The sequence below is a fragment of the Rhinolophus sinicus genome, linkage group LG03, assembly GCF_036562045.2.
Source record: "Rhinolophus sinicus isolate RSC01 linkage group LG03, ASM3656204v1, whole genome shotgun sequence".
In the NCBI taxonomy this organism is placed as follows: Eukaryota; Metazoa; Chordata; class Mammalia; order Chiroptera; family Rhinolophidae; genus Rhinolophus; species Rhinolophus sinicus.
Window position 1 is genome coordinate 127,173,447 of NC_133753.1, and position 26,518 is coordinate 127,199,964.

The window sequence follows — 26,518 nt, forward strand, 5'->3', positions numbered from 1 at the left end:
GTTTGGTTGCTTAGCCAAGAAGATAGAAAGCTAAGAGATGACTTAATAACTGTCTTACAGCATACAGAGTTTTGTAACGAGAATGCTGACCAGTTCCCCATTCCTCCAGAAGGAAGAACGAACGGAAATTAGTTTAAACTAGCAAGGGAAAACTTGCTTTTACATTGGAAGGAATTTCTTGATTATAAAATATCATCAAGCATTGTCTGAGCCTACCAGGAGACATAATATAATCTTTGAAGGTGTTTAAAACAGAATGAACACCCACCTGGTTACAAGGCTTACAAGTTGGCCTGCTTTATGGTAGAACAAAACCAAACAGTCTCCTGAGGAACTGAGTCATTCTATTATGGTTATAAAATATCACAGTCATCTTCCTTTCCTACCCACCTATAAAGATACACTATTTATATGAAGGCTTTATTTGACATTCTCAAGAGATGACTCTGCTTACTTTTCCTACCTATAAATAAGTACACTTCTTGTTTTGTTTTCTTTCATTTACTCAGCAAGTGTCTATTGAGTACCGTCTCTGTGCTAAGTACTATGCTCGAGTCCGTGAGTGATACGAGTCACTGGACATTCCTTTATCCTTCCTTCACAATCACTTGCCGGGCACCTCCCCTGTTGTAGACATTGTGCTGCACACTCAGAATTCAAATACCTGTGCAAAGATGGCTGAAGCGCTCACAGTCTAGTGAAGGAGAGTAAGGAAGCAGACTCGCAGTGTGATGTGATGAGGTATGAGCAGGCATCCTTGGGACGTCTGGGACATAGTAGATGCATCTCACACAGATTGTGGCAGTTTCTGGAGTTTGGGAAGGGTTTGCTGGAGGAGACATCTGAGCTGAATTGGGGGTATAGTGGGAAGGGAGCCCCGTGTTCTCTAAAATGCCAAGAAGACTATCAAATAAATTGATTGTTTCTACCTAGTAAGATATATCAAAACATTTGTTTCATTTTTATCAGCTAAAATGTTATTGATTCTGTCCTCTGCCCTTTCTTTGATCTTTAATAAAACAATGAAATCTGATTTACAGTCAGTTCTGTTATAAGGTGACATACATGTTTCTAAATTCATCATGCTGCGCAGAAAATTGTAGCTTACAGGGAAATGGGGCTAAAGGCAAACACTCAAAAAATGTCATCAGGAACACAAAATTTTTAAAAGATGGGAACCTAATAAGAAATGGTGGCACAGTTTTACACATGTTAAATAGTTAAGGAATACATACTAATACTACAGTAGTACATAAATATTACGATAAACATGGCAGAGTACATTGGTAAAGCTTTGGAGTTTATTGTGGAACTCAGAGTCATAGGGTGACATGGTAGAAGGAGGTGATCTGGAATCCAATGGAAAGTTGTGACAACAGATGGGCATGAATGTGGCTCACATTGAGTCATTAACTCGGAAAGTGTAATGAGAAGTTTGAGATGTGTGCTTGTGTGTGTTTTATAAATTTCTCCACAGTTCAGTTCAGCTGGATATAGTTTCCCGTGCTCACGTGGTGTTTCGGCGTTTCTCACCAAGAACTCGGCATAAGCAAATGTGAAATTTGCATTATGCTCAAATTGTCCCCTAATATATCAATCCTGTTGGAACAAATTTGCAATTTCAAAACAAGAACTGACTGTATGTTATTGCAAATTAAGTTCATTTTTTTTTAACTTATCGCCTGAAATTCCCAGCATAATGTATTTAGATTCTATTGGACATATCAGGGTTCCTCATAAATCCAGTTTTCTACTTAACTAATGCCGACATAAGCAACTTCCATTTGTTCCAGAACAACATTTTCCTCTCGGCTTCTCTAACAGGGGAGCATCTGCAGGGAACCTGCAAAACAGGCGAAGGCTATGTGAGTACAAATGGTGTTTTGCAGTCAGAGCCTCCATGTCTGCAGCAGTCCCTGGGGAGATGCAGTGACAAGGACAGCAGCTCTTTTTTTTTTTCCTTTTTCTTTTTCTTTTTTTTTCACTTTGGCAAGGTAAATGGCAAAAACTGCAAAGGAAAAAATCATGGAAGAGTGGCGCTTTGGCCGTGGATCAGCCTCCACTCCCACGCACCCAGAGAGAGCAGTGCCCACAGGAATCAAAGTGTTGCCTTTTACGTTTTAGGGAGCCAGCAGGTCCAAAGAGCTGCTCTATTCTTTCTGCTCTCTCCTTTTGGGCGGTGGGCACAGATTCCCGCCTAGGGGAACAAGAAAACCCCACTGGAGGAAATTACTGTTAAGGGCAGAGGACGAACCAGCTGGGGAGGCGAGTCGTGTCCCTTCCTGGGCCCCTGTCTTCTTTTGAAATATTTTCCCCCACAAAAACAATAAAAAGGGTGTTTTGCTATCTGTGCGATGTGGTGGTCATTGTTTCCACCCAATTCAAGTGTTCCTGCAAGAAAAGCTGCTTATAGTTGTGTTACCTAAGACAGTGGAGAAGAGAGCGTTTCGGATTTGGATCTGGTAGCAGACTCATCACAGGCAGGTCATGGTGTGTTCTTTTTCTTTTCCCCCCAAGTTTTCTCAGATTAATTTTTTTTAACTTTTTTTTATTAGTTTCAGGTATACAAAACAATGTAATAGTTAGACATGTATCATTTATATCCCTCACACAGTGACAACCCCCTCCCCCATCCACTACCCATCTGACATCGCACAGAGCCATTACATTTCCACTGTCTCTATTCCTAATGCTGTACTCCGCTTCTCATAACCATATATATCTATATACATAGATATAGATATAGATATAGATATATGTATACATCTATATATATATATATATATATATCTATCTATATATATATATATATATATATATAGTAGATGACCTTCATTATTGTTCAGCTTCAGCTTCATGGTATGTTCTTGAAGTGGCCAAAGTCCTCTTGTTCATGCTGAACCCTTGAATCACAGGCACAGAGAGAAGAGATAGTTCCGTGTCCCCACAACTAACTCCCCAGTTAGACAGCCCCAATATAACAATAGGGAGCTGAAAGGGTTAAATTACACCAGATGATAAAATCCTTACATAGCCTCAAGCAAATATTCCGCTGACAAAAGTGTTATTGTATGTTCTCTCTTGAAAGCCTTAAGATATGCTTGGGTTAATTAGATTTCCAAATATGCAAATATGCCCTAGTGAGGTTTTTCTGAAATGCACCATTTTAAAATTATGTAGCATGGCATTAGTGTTCAAAATACGGAATTGTAAGACGGAGCCTGAATAGTTTACTAACATATCACATAAATTCATAATTGATCAAACCCATTTATTCCCCACTGTCCACATTATACTGCTCAAATTGCGTTAGAAAATTTTATGGAAATTAGGTTCTCTAGCATGCTTTGGGGGAAGATCAAGGAGTAGTTTAAATTACAGCAGTAGTTCTTCAAAAAATGCCAATTCACTTGTCTGATATCAGTGTTTCCAACATGCTCCGTTTCCAGAACGCGAGGCTTCTATAACCCTGAGACTATGGACCACCTGAAGGAAATTAAACTACAAACTTTTGTATTAAAGGCGGGAAATATTTTAGCAAGGGCATCTGAAATGATTTCCTATTGTTCACCTGCTTGTGCCAGTGAATAATTTTAAGATTTCAACTTCTGGATAGCTTTTAGTTTATTTGTTTGTTTGTTTGTTTAAACATTAGATTTTCCCTTAGAAACATGTCATTTATTAGGCTGTTCTCTAGAAATGGCTTTCTGGTTAACTGAAATGTTTGTACTGTGTCAGGTTAAGTAATTAATTATTTGTCCTGGAAACCTTTCTGAAATGCATTACATCTTTCAATGCTTTCTTAAACAGTGTATATACACTAAAGTATACTAAATGTAGTCTAACAGTTTCTGGAGAACTCAGATGTGCTGTGCCCACAGGGCCCAGTGAGGTATTGAAAGCTAGTTATCCATGCTTTCTATGACCTACACCACAAGATTGGCAATTTTTTTCTGTACAGGGCCAGCTAGTAAATATTTTAAGTTTTGCAGGCCACATGGTCTCTATTGCTACTACTCAACTCTGCCACTGCACTGTGAAAGCAGCCAAGATAATGTATAGCTAACAAGCACAACTGATTTCCAATAAAAGTTTCTCGTTAGACAGCCAGAAGTCAAATTTGGACTGCGGACTGTGGTCTGACCTCAGCTACCATATTTCTTGAGTTATTTTTTCGAAGTTCCTCATGGTCATTACTTGATATTTTGATGTTCTTATGTTCCTTCTTTTAGCAGTATCTCACCTCTTTCTGTTTATTGCTTTTGATATGTTCTGGACTACAATAAAGAAAAAAAAAACTAGCTTGTTAGAATTGTACCTAAAATAAAAGTCACTAGACTCCAAAGAAGGGTCAAAAGGCTTTCCAGTGAAGAAAGTACATACCGTGTTTCCCCGAAAATAAGACCTAGCCAGAACATCAGCTCTAATGCATCTTTTGGAGCAAAAATTAGTATAAGACCAGTATTACATTATATTATGTTATGTTATGTTATGTTATGTTATGTTATGTTATGTTATGTTATATTATATTATATTATATTAGAACCAGTCTTATATTAAAGTAAGGCCAGTCTTATATTAAAGTAAGACCGGGTATTATATTATATTATACCCAGCTTATATTATATTAAAGTAAGACCGGTCTATATTATGTTAAAGTAAGACTGAGTCTTATATAATTTTTTCTCCAAAAGACGCATTAGAGCTGATGGTCTGTCTAGGTCTTATTTTCGGGGAAACACAGTAGTACATTTACTATGACTTTTCATCTTAATGCTTACTTAGAGGCCATTTTTTTATTTCTATATTCTTGACCAAATTGTTGGTGTGTAGAATAATTTTTGTGTTAAAAGAATTTTGTTGTGGTTCAATTGGTGTTTGTAACTACATATCACATTTGCTTAAAAGTAAGAACCAATTTTTCTACTATAGTTTTATGGGTATAGTTTAGTGTGTCTTGTCCAGAGTTTTCCATATTTCTGAATAGTTTGTCAAAAGTAACAGATGTGTCTACCCTAAAAGAAAAGACTAAATTGCATTTCAGATGAGAAGAAATTGCCCTGCTCTCACCGTGATGAGTGTACTATAATATTTGATGCTTACTCTTAGATTTACTTCATTCAAATAACTCAACTTTGTTTTCGAGTTTTGGGGAACTCTAATCTGCCCACATAGCTGAGTTGTTGAGAGCACTGGACCTGGGGTCAAATCATAGCTCTATCACTTGTGGCTGCGTGATGTTAGGCAAGTTACTTAACTTTTCTGAACCTCATCTCTTTCGTCTATAAAACGGGTGACAGGGATACCTACCTGAGAACAGAGTTCTTGTTTCTTTGATGTTGTTACCCCTATTAATCCTTCCCTTTTTCCTCCTCCTTTCCTCAGATCAACTACAGGTTTAAAACATAACATGCTATTTAAGGTACACTATCCTGTTAAGGCCCTTTTTCTTTTTATTTCATCAATGAAGCCGATAATATCTGAGATTGGGTATTGTAATTGGTCTCTTTTTCATATAGGTGGCCCCAGTGATACATGGAGTATAGGAAGTAAGAATTTGTAACAAAAAAGCTACATCCAAGTACAGAAAATTCTATTTTATCACTTTGGTTATTACACTATCAGATGCTTAAGGTATTATTTATATCTCATTTCAGAAGTATGCTAGGTAAAATAATGAAAATGTATTACACAGGTCCTAAAATAAAGTCTGCCAGCTCTAGGAGAAGGTGATAAGTTTAGTAGTCAACATTGGTCAGCCAGTTCTTCCATGCCTTCACAAGACGTTCTGGAGATTTAATTCTGTTCTTTCATTATTCAATTTCTTGTTGCTGTCACCGTAAGACTTTAGGAAGATCTGCTTACAAAGAAACAATTATCCAACCGTTACTGTTCTAATAATATCTGCAGAAACATCATCCTCAATCTCTTTCATATATACAATTTAGAATGGTGTACCCAAAAAGTTATCTAAACTCTCAAGGACCCCGATAATGATATGAATAGTACAATGGATGGAAAGTGCCCTGTGGGAAATTAGGCAAATCATATTGGTACCTAGAGCAAGTTGCTGAATGTTTCCAGGCAAGAGCTGTCCCATCTTATAATAAGGACATGGGACTTTAGGTATTACGATGCTAGAATAAAAACATTTCTGCCCCCTTCTATTAAAAATTGACCCAAAACTAGGGGAAAAAACACAAAGTTCAGTTGTGACTAAAATAGACCACCTTAGCCTGAAAACACAACCAGTTTACTAGAAAGCAGATGGAAAAAATGATAAATAATTGGGATAATGAAAACGTTTTGAAAATAGTTGTGATGGATGTACACCAGTGTCTGTATAATTGTTGCCATCTAATTGTGCGTTTAAACATAGTTAAAATGGCAAACTTTGAATATATGTTTTACCACAATTAAAAATAATAATAAAGGAATACGTGATTTAGTTGCAAGAAGGGATTCAAACAAAAATGCTTACAGGTTGAGGTTACCAAAGAACAGCTAGCCAATTTGCTTCCCCAAAATGTCTCCAAAATTGAAGACCCGATAGTATAGGAAGTGAGAATAGTGCAAACAGGGATTGCTTGAAAATGTGTACAAGTTGGAACTAGACCTTCCGATGCCCGCCTTCCCCACATCACCACTCTCCCCTGGTCAGATGACCTTACTGCTTCTGTCAGGAGATGCTGGAGGTGATGCTCTCAGGAAGACACCAAAGCAATGGCTGAAAGAGTTTAAAGTCTTTTCTTCTGGACAGGAGGGGAAGGGATGGGACAAGTACTCCTAATAACAAGCTCTTTTATTGTGTGATTTCTAAACTATGTGCATGTAATACTTTGATTGTTTTTAAATGGTTAAAATAGATTTAAAAAGCATAAAGAACAATTTCTAAGAGTCCATCTTGCCTTTTGTTTGTTTTAGTCATATTCAATCATACTGTCCTTTATAGCAAATAGTGTTTCTAGACTATTTTCCCCGAAGGGGAAAATAGCTATTTCTAAGGAGTGCTAATTGGTGTCATCATATTTTACGTGTAATGTATATTTGCATTTAGATACATATTTTTTCCTCCAGTAATTATATATCTGTACACTAGTATGTCTACTTCAAGATAACTAAGTTGGTCCTAATTCAGAATGCCTCCTAGTATAAACTGGACTGGACCTAGCTTCATTTCTATTTTTTTCTACGAAGATACCATTGACTAAGTAACGGAATGGGGTATGTTTAGAAACATATTTGAGGGAGAAATGTCCTCCCTGATATCCAGCTGTTTTGCATTTGCATAGATCTTGTGTGCTAAGTACAAAGGGTCTCTTTATACCTTAGAGAAGGTCTGAGATTGCATATTTTGTAGCGTCTTATTTCCATATAGAGATAGCTCATTGGACTACTTGCTAATAGATTGATATTTTAATTCATTTTTATGTATCTAAACAATGAACTGATTTACCAGACACTGTTATAATAGTATTTTTCATTAGACTACTGCAGTTGATTTATGCAGTTCTTTATGTTTGCTCCTATGAAAAGACCATTTTCGTCTTTTGTTTTTATTTTCCAAACATACAAGGGTCACTAAACCTCTTTAGAAATTGCTTTTGAATAGTCATTCTTTGTGTGGAAAAACTACAGTATATTCCTTAAGTGAAATTCAATCAACTACTTTTATGGTAACTGGACTTAAAAGACATCAGTGAAAATACCCACACAAGCTCTTAAGATCAAGGCATTTGTTTCAGCTGACTTTAGTATGTACTTACCCATTGTGCATCAAATAATGAGCAAAATAGCCAGATTTCTAATAAGCAAGTACAATACAGACAAAAGAGAACACTGATTTAAGGTCCTAGTGTCAAATGCGGTACAACACTCTGTTTATAGCAGGTCAGGCTTGGGTTTACAATTAGCACTAATTACTGAGAAAAAAAATCAAAACCTCAGCTTTAAGGAAGGACACTTTTCACTGCAAGATCAAAGCCTGTCTCTGCAGAATAGGGAAGCCTCCGCCACTTAATTGCACTGAAGTGCTAATTGGATTGTAAGGAACTTGCATGAGTTCCTCCAATTAGCCAGCCATCCCTGACAAAATCAGAAAAGGAAAGATTATGAGTTCTTAGAGCTTTTGTCTATATGGTTGCCATTTGTATACCTGAGCGAACATAGGGTTGCCTTCTTTTTATGCAAATAGAGGTCTTTGGGGTCTCAGTTATTAGCTTCCTTTAAATAGCCTTGAAGGTAAAGCTATCAATTCTATATAAAGTCTTAACTGTGTACTAATGATAATGGGACAACATTTAATGGGCACTATCATTTTTTATTAAGATACTTCACTTAAAATACGAGAGTTTGTGCAGCTTCTTGGCTCAGGGTTGTTACTCATGCAGTTAGGATATTTATATTACATTTGATATTTGTATTACATTTAAGTACTTCTCATTTTGGGTACTTTTCTCAAAGGAATAGATCATCAGTAATTTAATGGTGTTTATTCTCTAAGTAATAATTTTTATCCCTGAGAATTATTCATAGCTCTAATTGTGCTTTGCCCGTGTACTGCATCCCCTGTAATTTTTATTGTTGTTGTTTGATCATATAAGGCAGCAACAAATTTGCCAGCTCACCACATGAAAACTCTTATGACAAAGTGATCTCTTTGGGCAAAATTATCCATTTGGATAAAGAAAATAGGAACCTTTGCTTGATGCCAGGTTGTCCCTGCAAAGTGTGAAGTAAAATATTGGCAGCTATGCAGTGAATTCACCTATCTATATTAGATTGGGACCATAATAAATCTTAAAAAGCTCGTACTGACATAAAAACTATTCCACTTTATTCACATTCCTCAAACTTTGTTTATTTGGACATTTGCGTCTGTGATAAATGTGCTAGGTGTCCTTTGTACCTGCAAAGGAAGACAAACTATGCATTTATCCAGGATTTTCAGATGTTCTGAAATATCTGATGATTAACCTCATTAACTAGAAAAGAATCTACTTCCTACACTTTACTCTCTGTTATATAAACCCTAGGTGAATTTCCAAATAAAAAAAATTATTGATTTGTATACCCAAATTGTGAATATGCTAAAGGTGACAGAACAACAGAGTTTTGTAGAGAAGTAACATGATTTTCCACAATCCCAGAGATCAATGTGTTTCATGCTCAGTTTTTGTATTTTATAATAAATGGAAATATTATTATAATAATGACACGTCTCTGTATACAATTGGTACTATTAGGCGGTTTACATACTTTAGCTCTCTTATAATATAGCCCTCAAAAAAAAAAGTAGTGCTATCCTCATTTTACAGCGAAGAAAACTGAAGCGTAGAATGGCTTAGTGGCACAGCTGTTACGTAACACAACTAACTAGATAGAGAAACCAGGATTAGAATCCACTTTCTGACTTCAAAGTCTTTGCTGTCAGCTCATTAAAATTAGTGGTCTAATTAGATCCCTCCCCTCATGTTTAGTCTTAGCAGTGCATACATATGTTATATGAGGCTGTAATTTGTATCTATATGTTGTTTTTGTTTAGTTTCTCATTCCCCGTTTTGAAAGCAATGGACTGTGTCTGTCTAACTCATCAGTGCAGACTCTTCAGTGCCTAAACAGAGTGCCTGGCCCACGGCAGCCCGCAGTTAATAGGTGGGTGGGTGGTACTGGTCCCAGAGCCATAGGCTCCTAATTCCCAAGCTAAACCTTTAAGTAGTCTGGTAAGGTTCTGGAATTTATAAAATTACTATATGTTTTAGTACAAGATTAGGATTCTGGAATCTTATAAATAAAAGTAACAAAATACTTTATTCTTTGAGAGTATGTGGTTACCTCTTCTAAATATTTTAAGTGTTTTTTTCTTATCAAAACACATAACTTTCTGTTACAAATAAAAACCTTCCCTAAAGGGGAATGGGTTTTGCACCATGAAATTACTTAGATAGCTTTTTAAAATTAGACAATTGGGCGGTATGCATTGTTTAAAATAACTTCCTTTTCTATAAAATGTTGTACTTTTGCCAGATTCTGGCATATCTACAAGGACTGCTATATAGATCTTGAAATTACTAAAGTTGTTAAAAGAAATTTATCAACTATATAAATTTATTGATATCCACTTCTCTGTTTTAATTATGAAGAAGATAATTAGCTTATGGTTAGACAAGTTTTCTTAAAATGGAAAATTGTTCATAAAAAAGAACAGAAACTCACACTTGCTCTGTTATTTAGTTTCAAAGAAAATGCCCCCCCTAAAAAAAAAGAAAGAAAAGAAAATGGTCCATAAACATATTCTAAAATGCATTTAAGAATGTAAGAAACAAACAAACAAAAAATCACATTTGTCATGTGAAGTAATAGCAATAACTTCTGTGTAATGGTCTTTCAAATTTTGCATGTAAATGATATTTTTATCCTATTAATATATGTTACTCATCAGTAAAATGGGAGTAATACCAATATCAAAGGGCATGTGTTGTATGTTGTAGAGGAGGCCTGACAGAATAGATGGTCAATACTTGGTAGCTATTTATATGTAGTGGAATGTGAGTAGTCACAATGAAAGCATAGGCTATTAAATAATGTTGTCAATGGTGTTTTATCCTACATAAAATGTTTTGTACTGTAAATCCTAATATATGTATTTGTATATATTTTTTAATTTTTTGGTAAAAGACATATGCATAAAATTTACCATTTTAACTATTTTTAAATGTACAATTCATTGGCATTAAGTACATTCACAGTGTTGTACAGCCATTATCACTATTCATTTCCAGAACTTCCCAAACGGAAACTGTGTATATATTTTACCTTAAATTATTATCAATTTTTAAAGAATTAGACAACAAAAATATATTTAACAGAAGAATTAGACAACAAAAATATATTTAACAGATCTACAGTGAACATTGACTGTGTTCCTTTTTTGTTACAAAGGCATTCATTCTCTTATGAGTCACATTTACCATAAAAAATTAATAAATGAAAGTTAGCATTGTAAATATCTTGACTTTTTTCCCTTCCCCAACTCCAAGAGCGCATCTCTTATCCTTTGTTCCCTCCCACCTACTCCCACATACATATACCACAATCACTTGAAATCAAAACGTTTAGATGAGAAAGCCGTGCAACTGAGATAGGCTTTCTCACATCCAGATGAAAGCATTCTCAAACTAGGTGTCTTTTAAGAAATAAATGTTTATCAGGAAAAACATTTTATATTAGTTGCATTTTATCCACACTGCGCTAGGTTTTGACTGATTTTGTTTTCAGCATGACTTGGAATCATCTGTATTTCCCTTGTGCTTGCCTCACTCTTGGTGCCCACTCCCCACCATCATTGCCTTGGGTAATCAGAAGTTGACTGAACTGGAAGCACCCATGTCTGTACCTCTTGCATGTATTTCATATTCTGCCAACCTGGACACCCACTACTTTGTACCCACACTGTTTCTTACTATCGCTTTGTGCTCAGCTAAGACTTTACCTTCCCGGGCACTCAGCCAACCTGCCTCTCCTCTGTACTCCCGTACCCTCTAATTACCTGCATCACACTCTACTGAGAATAAATACTCACCTTCCTTTCCCTCTAGACTGGGCACTCCCTAAGTTTTGGCATCTGTGTGCCATTTCCTAGCATAGTGCCTGGCAGAGAGGAGGCAGTCTGTAAACAGTTGTTAAATAAGTGTTACAGTATTAGAATTTTTCAGTTGTAGCCAACCTGCCAGACCTAAGGACAATGGATTGCTCTATTTGTATTTTCAGTCTACCAGAAACCTTTGGGGGTTACTCTTGAGAGTAGATGAATGAAGACACTTAGTGAGAAGATGTTGAGTCCTAGACCGTGGATAAATGAGTGAGCTATGGCCCACATGAAAAGCAAGGTATCCAGAGGAGCAAAAATAAAAAGAAATTAAGAACCAAAAGGAACCACAAGTTCTCCAAATTTGCCTTCTGCCCTATCATTCTTTTTCTTGATTAATCTGAATATCAGTTTCTACAACATAATAAGGCCCTGGGACTTTTATGTCATGTGAGAAGGTACACAGATTAATTTTAGTCATTGAGAACAGATCTACTGAAACATTCCCTGCAGTAAATATGGATTTTATTACAAAGTGCTGAATAAGCCTCCTAGAGCTTTTCTTGCCTTTGTGAGGCCATGCTAGTTCCAAAGTATAAAAGAAACAGGGAACTCAGAGGCCATTTCTGGCCATAACTTTAGCAAATCACTTTAAGCTTTATTCTGTATCAATCTAGACCACGTTGGAAGGGACCTGAAACTGATGTTTTTAGTTACAAATGGCAGTCGTAGTCCTCATGCTAGAAGCATCATTATAACAAAACTTGGTACATTAGGGATGTGAACTTTCTTGCATAATAAAGCTACTCCTTTTAAAATGTAAGATGGGGTGATTAACATGCTTTTCACAGTGTGACCATTGAAATGTACCAAGCAAATACACCAGTGAATTTGATGAGTGAGTGAAAGGCTGTATGAGGTTGATTAAAATCAGGTGAAAGGTAGGTGAGGCTCATCACAAAATGCATACAGAAATAAAACCTATCTGGAGAATAAAGAGTGGCCTGCATGCATGTGAGTGAGTGTGTACATGTGATTATATATCAGCTCTATATATTAAATAATGATCATGAGTCAGAACACTTTAATTTTCTGTGTAACTGAATAAAAGTAAGTTAAAAATAATGAGGTTCTTCTAAATGATTCCTGAACATGCCTCTTTATACAAAGTGGTTTTGTACTCTGCTAGACCCAGGGTCCTGTAATTTGTAATTTCACCATCCCCAAACTATCAGCATCCCTACACTAAAGTTAGTGACCAGCCCTGAATGCAGGCAGCCCCCACCTATGAGGAGAACAATTCCATGACCCAAGCACTCATCAGAAATATCACGGGGTATTGTACCTGTGAGAGAAGGCCGTTTGATGTCAGCACCAAGGCCGTTACCATGGAAACCACATGATTCAAGTCACTTCCTAATGCTAAAGCACCTGATCTTCACGTCTCCACTAATTTCCATAGAACCTTGTTCCATACTTGACAGTTGAAACTCTAATATGGCAGAATTTATTTTAAGAAAATGTGTGATTTCCCTATCATTCATAAAACTGAAGATGCAAAATTTTGAAAGATACGCAATAATTCCTATAAAACTTGTATTTGATGCAGTTTTTCCCTTCGTTCCTTCATTTTCTCACTTCTTGTAGTTATGACTGGATTATTTTCCATGTAATTTTGAATTTTATTCTCTTAACATGGGTACCTCTGAGAAAGCACGGGCTTGTCTAACATAAGGAAGATGGGTTGTAGGGAGTTAGCTGCAGCCGCATTATTTGGGAAATACAAGGACTAAAAGAAGAGACTGTTGTTTAGGGGCACGCCAGGAGCACCCCTAGAAGTGTTCATGTTAGAATCCTGCACCATTCCTCAAAGAAGCAAGGCCAGACCTTGAGTGATCCCAAAGCCTCCATTAGAATTATATGATACATAAGCTGCTGACCAGCAAGTCACAGTTTGGTCACGAGCAGGGGTCATTGAACTATCAGCTATTGAAGGATTGGGGTGGGGGACCCTGGTAACTTTTCTTTATGGGATGAGGAAGGAGCTCTTTTTTCTTTCTTTTTTTTTTTTTCTTTTTTTTTGGTTTTTATTAGTTTCAGGTGAAAGGAGCTCTTAATGGTATATTTTTCAAGGTGTACAAAATACAAACATGCTCTAGGTCACATTTTTAAATAAAATAAAGAACCTGTGGTTTCTTGTCAATTCTAATTTGTCATGTTGTTTTTACTGCACTTTAGTTGTGTAACATTAATTTGAAATAAAATTAGAGAGGAAATGGATAATTTTTAAAAATGAGGCTATAAGACAGGAGCATGTAATGATTATCTCTACATTAAACAGCTAAGTCGTTTGTGATTCAGTGCTTTTTAAGGACAGGTTAACTTGTGGCTGGCCTAGCGATAGTGAGATGAATAATTCACGCTTTTCTTCACAAAAGGAAGCCGGGAAAGCTGTATGAAATGTTGCTTCTCACATTTTGAGCTAGCTGAAATGCAGCTCACTCTGAGGTTCCTACAGTACATCTTTAGTTCTGAGAGTAAAGATGTATAGGAGTCCACAGGAGTCGTAAAGCTAAATAAAAAGGAAACACTGATGGTCTATGAAGGGAAACGAGGTATTTAAACTTACAAAAAAATAAAGGAACAGTTCCATGTGCTGAGGACTACTGACAAAAAAAAAAAAAAAAAGAATCTGGGCTAGCGTTTCTTTTTCTATCTGTACTCGTGATTCACTTTTTTTCCAAGCCATTCCGTCTCTATGTACTATAGTTGACTCATAATCATAAGGGAGATAATTACGCTCTCCACCTGCATTACGCGGCCATGGTACTGTTTCGACCGGGATCTTTTCTCTGTCACGTCAGCAGTTAAGAATTCATTACATGGACACAAACCCTCAAGCCCTGCCCAGGATGACTAGGGCCCACCCTGCTGTTTCAGGCTGCATTCTGCATGTTGCTGTCCATCACCCCATCGAATCAGCTAGCTTGTCTTAAAACTGCTTGGTGAAAATGGGAAATAGGGGCTGATGTCTAAATATTTCTCTTTCCCAATCCAACTGAATCCGTAGGAAGTTTCTACTACAGTCATATTTTAAATATTCGCTAACTGTGTGCTGTGTAGTCAAAATACAATCAAAAGTGCTTAGTTTTGTTATGTGTTTACATAACTGTGTGCTTGCGCAGTATTTGGGTCTACACAGCAGCTTAGCTTGTACTTGAGTCGATGTGGGCAGAGAGCTATACAGAATGTTAGATGGAGAAATGAGATGTTCCCCTATTTGAGGAGTCAAATATCATCGAGTTAAAATCTGCATGAAGCTCTGAAAAATGGCATGCAGCTTTTTCGTCGCTAATATCAGTTTTAAGTATAGTGTGTTTTAAGTAATGTGTTCCTATGTGTATAGTCTAAATAGAAATTAAAGATTCTCTTCTTCCTGAGTGATTATTTTTTTTTGTAATTTGGCCTGAAGCTGTGTTTTCTAACTAATGCAAAATTCTTGTTTCCTTTCTCTTTTTTCCCAGTGTTAGAACTGTTTATTAGCATGTTACTTCCCGATCACACTAATTGGCTGAGTGTAGTGGAACAGTCGTGGAACCAGATGTTGTTTACATCCACTCTTCCTGGGTCTCTGTCCCCATTATCCTCACCTGGATTACTGATAAAGCCAATGCCCTTTGTCCTCTTAGCTGTATACTCTGGTATAAAGATTCTTAATCAGTGATATTAAAAGGTTCAGCAAGCACAAAGGAAAGAAAGGAATAGTCAGGAAGTGACTATATTAAGGAAAGCAGTGAAACCATGTAAATTTAAATTTAAAGGATTCAACCTCACAGTCCTGAAGGTGACAAGTTATGTCCTAATTTTAAATGTGAAATCTATGCAAATTCACTTGCTACCTTCCCAACATTATTGGGGCCTAGATTTGAGGCACAGAAAAAAAATCCAAAAATTTGTCTTTCTTTTGGAACCATTTCTTTTTAGTGCTTTTCTTGACCTTCCGCTAAACTGTCCAATAGGCAATTTCCAGCCCATGCTCACAAAATTAATTTTGTGAAGCATTAGTGAAACTTCTCAGGTTTTATCAAATCATTTTGTGTTGGGGAGTTAGGAACACACCACCCCAGAATAGTTGGTTTCTTTTATTGGCTGCTGTTTTGAGGTACATTCATTCTGTGGACCAGCTGCAGAACAAGGTCATTGTCACTGTGGGGATTGAACTAATAATACTATCTTTCCTGTGTGCCAGGCTCTTAACATACATTTTCTTTAATCCCCAAAGCGCCTCTATGAGGTACTAAAATTCTTATATTCAAGGTGAAGAGCCCAAATCTCAGGGAGTTGAAGTAACTTTCCCAAAGTTAAATTTTAAAGGGAGAACAAATGAGAATTAGGGCCTTCAGTCTACCTGACCTCTGACCACTGCACCTTATGCCTTTGGAAAGAAAGGTGGATATTACCAGCACCACGCTGTATACAAGTGAAGTGGTCAACCAAGCCCTTCGACATCACTGGTTCTGAAACCTTATTGCATAAAATATGGGAAGCAAATCCCTTTCCATACCTGCAGAGATTCCAGGCATCTGAATTGTTAACAAGTACCCCAGGTTTTTCTGAAGCAGATTTCCACTGTGAGAATTGCTTTCCTAAAGATATTAATAAGATTATTTGTACCTATTTATCCATTCATCCATCCATCCATCCATCCATCCATCCATCCATCCATCCATCCATCATGTGTGTATGTATATCTGGAAGAGTTACAATAATTTTTACTTGAAGGAAAAAGAAATTGACTTCTTGCCACACAATGGTTAATTTTTTTATAGTTTTAAAGTCAAGCAAGCTCTTTACAATCTCAATACTCCTTCTCTGTCCACTTTCTATCTCCCAAGAAAGCTGAAGGGTTGGGTTTGCGTTCTTCAGATTAATTCAAGAGGTGACTGGTTTTTGAGGTTAGTCATTTCAGGTATTGCTAAAGATGTTTTCATTTTGATAAGATCAGAATGTTATTTAAGAAGGATATCAATAAGTATTTTGAAGAACCTTTCTTTTGATACTTTTAGCCTTAGGTCTTGATTTTAATTAGTGGACACAACTTAATTTAAAAGCTCTTTGGGAGGTGGGCTATTCTGAAACCAAATGTAAGCATAGGCTACCTTGAGAATATGTGTCTCTGAAATAATAATGAATTGGGGAAAAATAGGTATAGTAACACTTTTTTTGTTATGAGACAAAGTTTTAATTTAAAAATTAGTTTTCCAAAGCCAGTGCATTTTTCATAGAGAAAGGCTGTTGGTGACACTTACTAAAGTGCTGCAACATTTTGCTAATTTAAAAAAGGTCTGCTTCAGATCGATTATGACCTTATCAATAGGATGATCTCATTCATCGCCTTTGGAGAGTCTTGTCACAGAGAGCTGCAATAGCTCTGAGCTGCCTCTACCATGATTACAAAAATCAACATTAAGGAGGGTTTCAGAATCTGTTTGTGGTAAAGTGAAGCATCTTTGTGATTTTTCTTAGTTATTAGCTTTTAAAAAGTGAAACATCTTTTAATCTTTCTTAGTTATTTTTTTTTTAGAAATCGCAAACTCATGCTACTGATACTACTCTTAATTTATGTGAGAGGGAGAATGAGCTTGTGATATGTATTGAATTTGTGGTTCTTTTGGACTAATACTACCTCCTGCTTAATGCATTAATTTTGTTCATAGAAGTTATTCTGTCATTTCTTGGAAATATTTTCAAATATTAGCAAATATAATAAATGAAATTCCTTATAGTTCGCTAGTTCTCAGTATTTACTTCTAAGAAATCATTTTATAATTTGAAAAAATTATTTCCTTAAAGTGAGTAAAATTTAGAGAGTCTATTTTCAAAATGTGTTACATGTTCGATACTTAACATATCTAAGCTATGTCATGAAATTAATGAGATTGAATTTCCTGCTTGGCTTTTGGAGTAAGTCTCTGGTTTTAAAGTCACATTTTGTGTCAGAGCAGTAATTGTTCTGATAGTTACTTGAGCCTAATTTATAGATAATAATAAAAATGAGAAAATCAGCTTTCCTATAATTAACCTTCTTCCATTTCTTGTTTTCCTTTTCACATTATTAATTTTGCCTTAACCATTTTAGTTTTCTAATACTAGTTTATCTCAATTTTTCTTCATTTCTAGTTATCTGTGATCAAAACCATTTTCTCTCCATCTGCTATCTTTTCATTCATCTCTCCTTTTAAAATCTGTTTCCTCTCCTGTAGATTCATGAATATGCCATGGTCTGTCAATTTTCTTTGATTAATTAGGGGGAATTTACATTTGAGATTGTCATTCTCCCTGTGTACCAGTGTGAACAATTAAAATCAGCTGTCTTTGCCTACTTCCCTAAGTTAGATGTGGGAAATTGAAATAGGATGTTTTTCTTTTGAGGACCCTTGCAGTCTGGACCAGTACACCCTCCATTGCTTTCCAGGCCTGCGGACTGTTACAGTGCATGGTGCAGCCTACTTTCTGAACGGATCCTTCCTAATGGGCCAATACTGATCTCTTAAAGCTGTTGCTGTTTTAAATTATTTTTGTTTTAAATACATATCAGGAAAAATACTTATTTAAATGGCCCTGTTTCGGAAATATTCCTATTGCTTGATAGACTTAATTTATATCCATTTTACTTTGTGTGTTAACTATAATTTACTTTTCTTCTCACTTGGAAATATATTAAATAAGATGCTCCCCTAAGAGGAATATTTATTCATAACTCATTTTTTGTTTTAATACTCAAAGCTATTAGAAAATATTTGCAAGTATCTTATTCATGTTTTAGAGATACATCAGCCAATAACAAGTTACAATGAAATATGATTCAACATAACGAGAATTCATTGAGTGCCTACTATACGCGTAAACTTTTCTAGGTCTTATGAGAAATAAAAAAAACAATTTAACATTTCATAATTAGTGACACAGTAAGATACATGATTAAGTATCAAAATAATTGGTATACTCAATGAATGCTCAGAGGAAAGAGAAATCAGTCTGAATTGATAACCTTGGTTGAAGAGCTGGTATTTGCATTTGTCCTTGAAATATGGGTATATGTCTGTATAATCTCCCTACCAAAGACCTTCTATTGATTGTATTTAGAAGACAAAAGGAAGGAGTCAAAAGTGATTTTAAGATTTCATACTAAAATAGCCTGTAGAGTGAGATAGCATTAGTAAAAAAGATGTCATGGGGGCCGGTTTGAGAGAGGCTGAAGAATCTGGTTTTGGACATTTGAAGTGTGATGTTCAGTAAGAAGGTAGAGATACACAGACCATATGAGACATTATGCCTAGAAATAGACACAGTATTATATAGTACAGAGCAGACAACAGGAATTGTGAAGAACTATGTTCTAGTGCTCTTTCCCTGATGCCAACTAGGTGGGTAACTTTATGGTCAAGTGACATCATGGCTTCCAGCTTCCATTTTCTTATAAAGGAAATAAGAGAGTCCTGAGGTTCCTTGCATTTTAACATTCCGTAAAGAAACATTTCTGAGTTCCCCACACGTAAGTAGTAGTTGAATCCATAAAAGTACATCTGGCCTCTGAGATAAGAGGAATATTTAGTAAAGGAGGAGGGCTCAGCCTGGAAGAACACAGCAATTTCAAAATAGAAGACAAAGCAGAAGGGAGTATGTTGTCATGGTGCAGATGATGGTGTTAAGGAGAAGAGATAACCAATGTGTGAGATGACAGCATAAGCAGAGTAAGGAAGGAGAATAACTGAAGGTGTGGCAGTTGTTTCCTGACTTTCCATCTGTCTGAGGAAAGACATCATGTGGTGGCACTGAGGTCGTATTTCTTAGAAACTTGTAATCACAAATCACAAGATATTCATATGGATTTCACCTGGCTATATGCATTGAATATTTATATATTATTCATCAGTCAAATTAACTTACTGACTTTCTAGGGAAAGCTGGGCTTCACATATACAGTATAGTCAGAATACGTGAATGTCTTAATATACTGTTTATGCCATTTAAATAGTTCCAGTAACCTTGCTTCAATCTCTGATTACTTATTCCAGGTTTATGTTTTGGAAACAGGCCAATATTTTACACAGAACCACTGTAAACATCATTCGATTATCTAAGCCATTTGAAGGTATATTAAAATAACACAAACACACTTGTGAACCCCCAATTTGACACATATCAGAAAACCGTAATTCGAAGACATCCTCAAAGGCCTAACAGTACTTTCTTTCAAATTTAACCCTTAAATAAGAAACAATTAAATTAAAATATTCATCATTTCTAACCAACTCTGTAACTGGAGCCTACTAGCAATTAGTAAGTTTTATCCCCAGAGATGATGCTAACATAGTTTCAGTAATGTTGGAGGCAGATTTGGAAATATCCAACATCGAAAATATCCACTTTAATTTTAAGAATATGAAGTGCTAAAAAAATTTTTTTATCCTATCAAAAGAGATACAATGATGGAAAAGTCATTATAGAAAAATGCAAAGAGTAAATGTAAAAATTTTGAAAGAGAAGAGTTAGCAATTATTTTTTGTTTCTACTCTTAAATTGGAAGCTGTTTATATTTATACCAATGACAAGAAGTAAAATAAATAAATAAATAAATAGATGTATGTGTATTCCTATCCTGAGGTTCTACAAATGTTAAAAGAGTCAAGATTTTAAGAAATCTGTTGAGCTAAAATGAGACAAGAAATATTTATCCAAACCAGTACTCTCATGAGAATTTACTGTTTTCGTACAGATTTTTTTTTCGAGCCATTGTAATAAAAATGCTTAAAGGCCAATTAGATTTTTTTAAAACTGCTTTGGACAAGTAAATGTTATTTGTGTTCACCTCATAGAGTCCTATGCAGAGAAGTTTTGTTGCCACCTTGATCTATGAAACATGACAATCTTGGATTTTTCTTTTCTCTGTCTTCCCTTATCTCAGATGTTCTAAGCAGCTTTCATTATTAAATTTTATTTGCTGCAATAAACTGCCATGTTTTAGCACAACTATGTAGTAAATACTTAATACATTATTTAATTGAATCCTCACAACGGGTTTTCATTTTTGCAAATAGAAATTAAGACTTGGAGAGTTGAAATAAGTGGGTAGCCAACAGCCGAGCCAGAATCCTAAACCCATTTGCTTGACTCTTTTATATACTGCCCTTTATTTCCTGGCGTCTGTCCCAGGCACCATGCTCAGTGCCGGGATGTGAAGATGAAAAAGACCTTCTCTCTGATCTCATGGCACTCCGTCTAGCAGGGAAGGGTCACTGCCTTTTTTCATGTGGTTCGCTTGGCAGTACTTGTCCTGCCCGTACCTTCCAGAGCGGCTGTTCCCTTCAGATATCAAGTGACATCAGTCCCTGTGCTTACAGAATCTGAAGGCAGTTTTCTATCTTAACTCCAAGGTGACTGTTGCCTAAAGCAAGCCCTGGTTGTGACACTACCAAGTAGTTTCCAAGTCTTCTGGTGTTCTCGCAAAAGAAACATCAGGAAGAAATGTTGCACAAGAATAGTTTTTCAACCTACAAGCGTTGAAAATGTGTTTATGCAGCGTGAGGTGAGTCAGAACTCTCAGGCACCTTGAGCCCTGAGTCCGAGCCAGTCATGAAACTTTTTCCTAGCTGCCCAGCCAGTCCATCATGACAATGGCAGCAGCAACTGCACTCAGCTCACCACATGATGACAGCCCTTCCAGTGTGTGCCTGCCCTTTATTAGGACATTAGTGGCCGGCCATCCTCCAGATGCCCGGCCGTGACTATCACGCGAAGAAAACATTAGCTTTCTTGGATGTTGCGATTATAATTTGAAAATTAGTTTTGCCTTCATGGCTGCATCACATTTGAAATCTCGCTTTGATGTTGTTATTAGTTTGGGCTCATGGTGCTCATGATAACTGTCACACATTAATCACGTCCATCATGTGATTCTTAATTTGCTCTATTATGACAAATGGATTTAGACACAAACTTGCAATTACCTATTTTGAGGTTAATAACAGATTTGGAGTTGTAATTGGTTCCCAGATATTCAATTTAGGGAAATTATTTTTCACCCAGCTCTAAAACATGTTACAAATGAGCAAATTGTATTTTTTTACTATCACTGCAAAATTGTACCAGATGAGACCATCTGAGACATCTGAGCATAGTAATATACCCAAAAGGTTTTACCAGAACAGAATATCTGTGCATTCTGGGGGTGTTCTGCTATTTGCCGTTTTCTCACTTGTCCACCCCATTTTTATCTGGGTCTCAAATTTCTCCAGGACATTTTACTTCATAAATTCCATCCTTAGGAGGAATATTGTATAGTGATTATTCTATTTTCAGAAAGTGAGAATTTTAATAACTTCCTGCAATTATCATTTTTAAATCTAACAGCAAGAAGATATTTGTAAAGACTGCCATGCCTTTTGATTTTTCTCTTGGACCTCTTTGTTCAATATACTTTGTTAAGTATATTTAAAATGACTGCCTATCTAAAACCATCTCAGAAATTCTCTTTCTGAATGAGGAGCGGGATCTCTTGTCGGGTCCTTTTTGGTTCCAGAGACCTCTTTTTCTTGGAGAGTTTGTGTAGACTAACGTTCCCCTCCCACTACACCGCTCTCTTTACACATTAATTCCTATGTATCTCCAGGAAATGATACTCATTCATCTATTCCAGAAAAACTTCGTTTTTGTAACAAAGTTTAGTAACAGAAAATTACAGGCATATGTAATGCCAGTCAACAAGTGACTGCAGAAAGTTGTGAGAGATGGAAACATGAAAATTAGAGGTGGAAAACATTCAGAAATTGTGTAGCACAGAGGCTAACAGTCCAAATTCTGAAGTCAAGTGATTTGACTCCTGTTTCGGCTGTTTCCTGTTGGACCATGGGCAAGTCACTTAACCTATATCAATTTCCTCATCAGCAAAATGGTAGTATCTATCTCATAAAGTTGTTATGAGGATTAAATGAGTAATTTTGTTAAGCTCTTAGCACATCATGAAGTGCTTAGCAAAGGTTAGCTATGATTATCTAGTGAACACTCTTATCCAAAAAGGAAATTCTTTCCACATGGTTCTTAGTAGATGGCCATTCAGCCTGTGCTGCAAACTGTTCCTGTGAAGAGCCATTTGTTATTCTCCCAAGTGTTTTCCCTCCTATGTTTGAATAGTTCCAATAATGAGAATCGACTTGGGAGTTCTCTACTTTGGGCCCAGCTCTGTTCACTAGAACATATATAATGTGTTTTCTGTCAAAAGCCTTTTCAAATATTTGAAATAGTTGTGTATCTACTCTTCTTCCCCAGGCTAATGAGCCCTTAACTAACTCAGTTCCCTTAAATATCTTATATATTACATTGTTTTGCAGGACCCTTGCCTTCCTTCTTGTACTAACTTGGTCCTTAATTCACATATTAATGTTGCTATTAAAATGTGGTGCCTAGAATAAAGCCAAATATTATCTGACCAGTGCAACATGTGACTTCTCTTGTTTTAGATATGAATAGTATTAGGGTCTAAGATTTCTTTTGGTATGTATGTATGCATTGGGGTCCAAAGGCCGTGTGGAAACCGCTGTGCTCTTTTCTCTCAAATGCCTACATTCACCTAAAATTCTTAAGGTCTTTTCACATTATCTGTGAAACTGTCCTAAGCCCTTGTTGGTGCTGTTGATATTTTAACCCAAATATAAGACTTTATGTAGTTAGGTTAAATGTTGACGTAGCAAGGAGGAAAGTGTGTATGTTCGGAGAACTATTAGAAAGGGTTCACTAGTTTCTTGAGGTGCCTAATTTAGTGTAGTTCAGGGATGCTCTGTGAGTCTTTATTGACTATAAAATATTCAAATAGTTGACACTGACTGAGTGCTTTTGCTGTACCCAGAACTATCCTAAGCACTTTACAGTAGCTTCTACTTCTTAGCTGTATTTTATAGCATAAAATGTGTACTGTACAGAGAGGTCCTGTAACTTGCTCAAGCTCACTTAGCTCATTCATGATGGAAAGGTAGACGGAAACTAAATCCTGTATGCCTTGAAGGCTGGGGAATGAGTGTAGATTTGGTTGGGAAGCCATTGATACAGCATTGACGGGTGTTGCCTGAGGAGAGGCCCAGCCAGGTTTGTGAGTTTAAAAAGATTGCTCTGGCTGCTCACGGAGAGAAGACCGGGGAATCGCCATAGTGCAGAGAGGCTACCGCAGGCTGTTTAAAGAGTTCAGGCAAGCCGTGGTGCCGCAGACAGAAGAGCAGCAGAAAGGGGATGTTTCAAGATCTGTTCTGGAGTTTGAGGCCTCAGGATTAGGTGGTTGCTGAGATGTGTGGTCAAGGAAAGGGAGGACTCGGGGCGACTCCCAGGTTTCTAGCTTCAGCCACGAGATGACAGTGAAGTTTAAACATACAAATTAGTTAAGAAGAACTAATAGCCTACGTGATTATGTGCTCAGAATATATCTTCTTGGGTGACTGAATGAATTGATGGTATATGTTCAAGGTAAAATAAGAGACTAACCTACTTTCAAAGCATTAACATTTCTATTCATGTTCCTAAAGAAAAGCATGTAAGACAATGTCCTTAGGAGAAAATTGAGGCTTTTTTTTTTTTTAACCATAATTCCTCGAGAGATTTTTCTCTCTAGAAGAAAATGCCTTTTTCCCATGAGGAAAGTTGGCAAGCAGCAATTCCCATTTGTTCCTTTATGTTTCCCTGCTTTTGAGTCTTCTCTGATATATTTCTATGAGATTAAATCATGGGTACATGTGTCTAAACAGATCTGTTCTCTTCAGAGCATGTTTGAAATGTTTAGGTGGAAGAAGGAACAGGGCTGAAAGGAGGAAGAAGAAAATAAAAAAGGAGAGTCATAGGATTTTAGCTCTGTAGGGAACCCTACAGCTCATGTCTACTAAACTGCTCATTTTAGAGGTGAGGAAATTAAAGACCAGAGAAGCTGTTCTTTATTCAGCCTGTGGCCTTAGATCCTCAGTCCAGAGTTCTCTCAACTTCCATGGTTGTTCTTGAAGTTGTGTTCTAGAACCCTGCGCTTTAGAAAGGAGCTGTGGAAGAGGAAACCAAATTCTAAGTTAAGGAAGAAGTATCCTCTGCCTGGTCGGTCGAAATGATCATAGCAGAAAAACATATCCGTGAGAACTCCACATTTTAGGGATTAGTAGGTGATGCAGGTGAAAAGAGAGGGAAAAGGAACTTAGTGAGGACACCCTAGTGAGAATCAGCAGCACAGGTCAAGGTCAGCCAAACCTATGACAGGGTAATGAGAGCCAGTAATTACTCAGGAGCTAGGGGTCCAGGTGTGACAAGGCTGCCAAGGGGACTGGCCGGCGTATTCCAGACACCAAAAGAAACCCAAGCACCTCATAGCCTAGGCAAGGCCCACACCAAGGTACCTGCCAGAGCTAAAGGCCTGTAGGCAGAAAGCAATAGGCATGAGGTGTTTTAGCTCGGGAACTAAAATCAAAATCTCAGTACATAAGAAGCCGAGCCCTTGAAATTGGGGCTTTACCCCTAGTAAAGCCACGGTAATGGCCGTTGTACTCTACCTGTCAGGCCATGCCCATCAGCCATCATTTTCTGACCAGTCCATGAAAATGGTCACATAGGCATGATACGAAGCTGGAACTGTAGTTCATTGAGAGAAGATGAGAAAAATAATGCGTGTTTCATAATGGAGAAGCTCTAAAAAGGTATATAGTGAAAAGTCACCCTCTCAATCCTGACATCTGCTCTGCCCAATAACCATTCCTGCTAACAGCTGACCACTCTTCTAATTTATCCTTTATGGGTATTTGTCTGCATATGTAAGCCAGACACATGCAATAATCTTGTTCCCCTCCATTTCTCCAAAGTAGTACTGTATTATACACACTGTTCTGCACCTCACTATTTTCATTTGATAGTTATAAGGACTCAATACAGAGCCATCTCAAATCCAGAGGCTTCTGTCCCTAACAAAAATGTGAAGATACACATTTGTGATTTAAGATTACATAAGATTGATAAAAGTAATAATGCTAGAATGTGGAACACTGTGCTTCAGAACACTTTTATTTAATTTACACTCTGTGTCTGGGACTGTAGCAGCTAGGGTGCAGACCCAGTTGTCCGAATCCTATCACTGGCCAATATGACAATACTGAGTGATAGAGAGCTCTCCTCACCGTTTTCCTGTAAATGGAAAAGGGTTAGACTGGCCAAATTTTGAGATAAATTCTAATTCTAGAACTGATAACACTGTCTTAGTAGTTTCAAGTTACACCGGTTTGTTGTCAGGGAATAGAATATGTCTGGCTGTTAGATGACTGTTATGGAGGTACATATTATGGCAAATTCCTTCACAAAGAATTGTCTTCAGAATGATGATGAAAATTTCTGATGTTCGGAAAAGCATAGAGAATAGTATACAAACGCCAGTAGACATCAGCCTAAAAAACAAATGATTACAGACACAGTTAAAGTCCCTAATAAATTTCTGTCTTTCCGAAAGTATCCACTCTCCTAATATTAGTATTTATTATTCTCTCTCTATCTCTCTCACACACAGACACATGCTCACACACACACACACACGCACACACGTATATATTTTTGCTACATTTGTATGTTACCTCTGAACAATATAGTTCATTCCTTTGCAGGTTTCAAAATTTTATATAAAATGGCATTTTACTATATCCATTTTCTGCTTTGTGCTTTTTTTGTTGTTGTGTAGCATTATGCTTTTGAGACTTAGCCACACTGGCATATGTGTCCTAATGCCTCCATTTTTGCCATTCTATAAATAATCCCAACCTAATTTTCCATTCCCCAGCTGATGGACATATAGGTGATTTTTCTCTTTTCTGTTACAAACAGTGCTGCCATAAGTATCCTTATATATATCTTCTTGTGTCTAAGAAT

The 26,518-nt window shown here is 36.7% G+C and overlaps 1 protein-coding gene across 2 annotated transcripts in view; it reads left to right on the forward strand.

The window, feature by feature from the left end:
• Positions 1 to 26,518, forward strand: part of FBXL17 (F-box and leucine rich repeat protein 17) — a 464,141-nt gene that overhangs the window by 345,920 nt on the left and 91,703 nt on the right. The gene's annotated exons all lie outside the window — the stretch shown is intronic.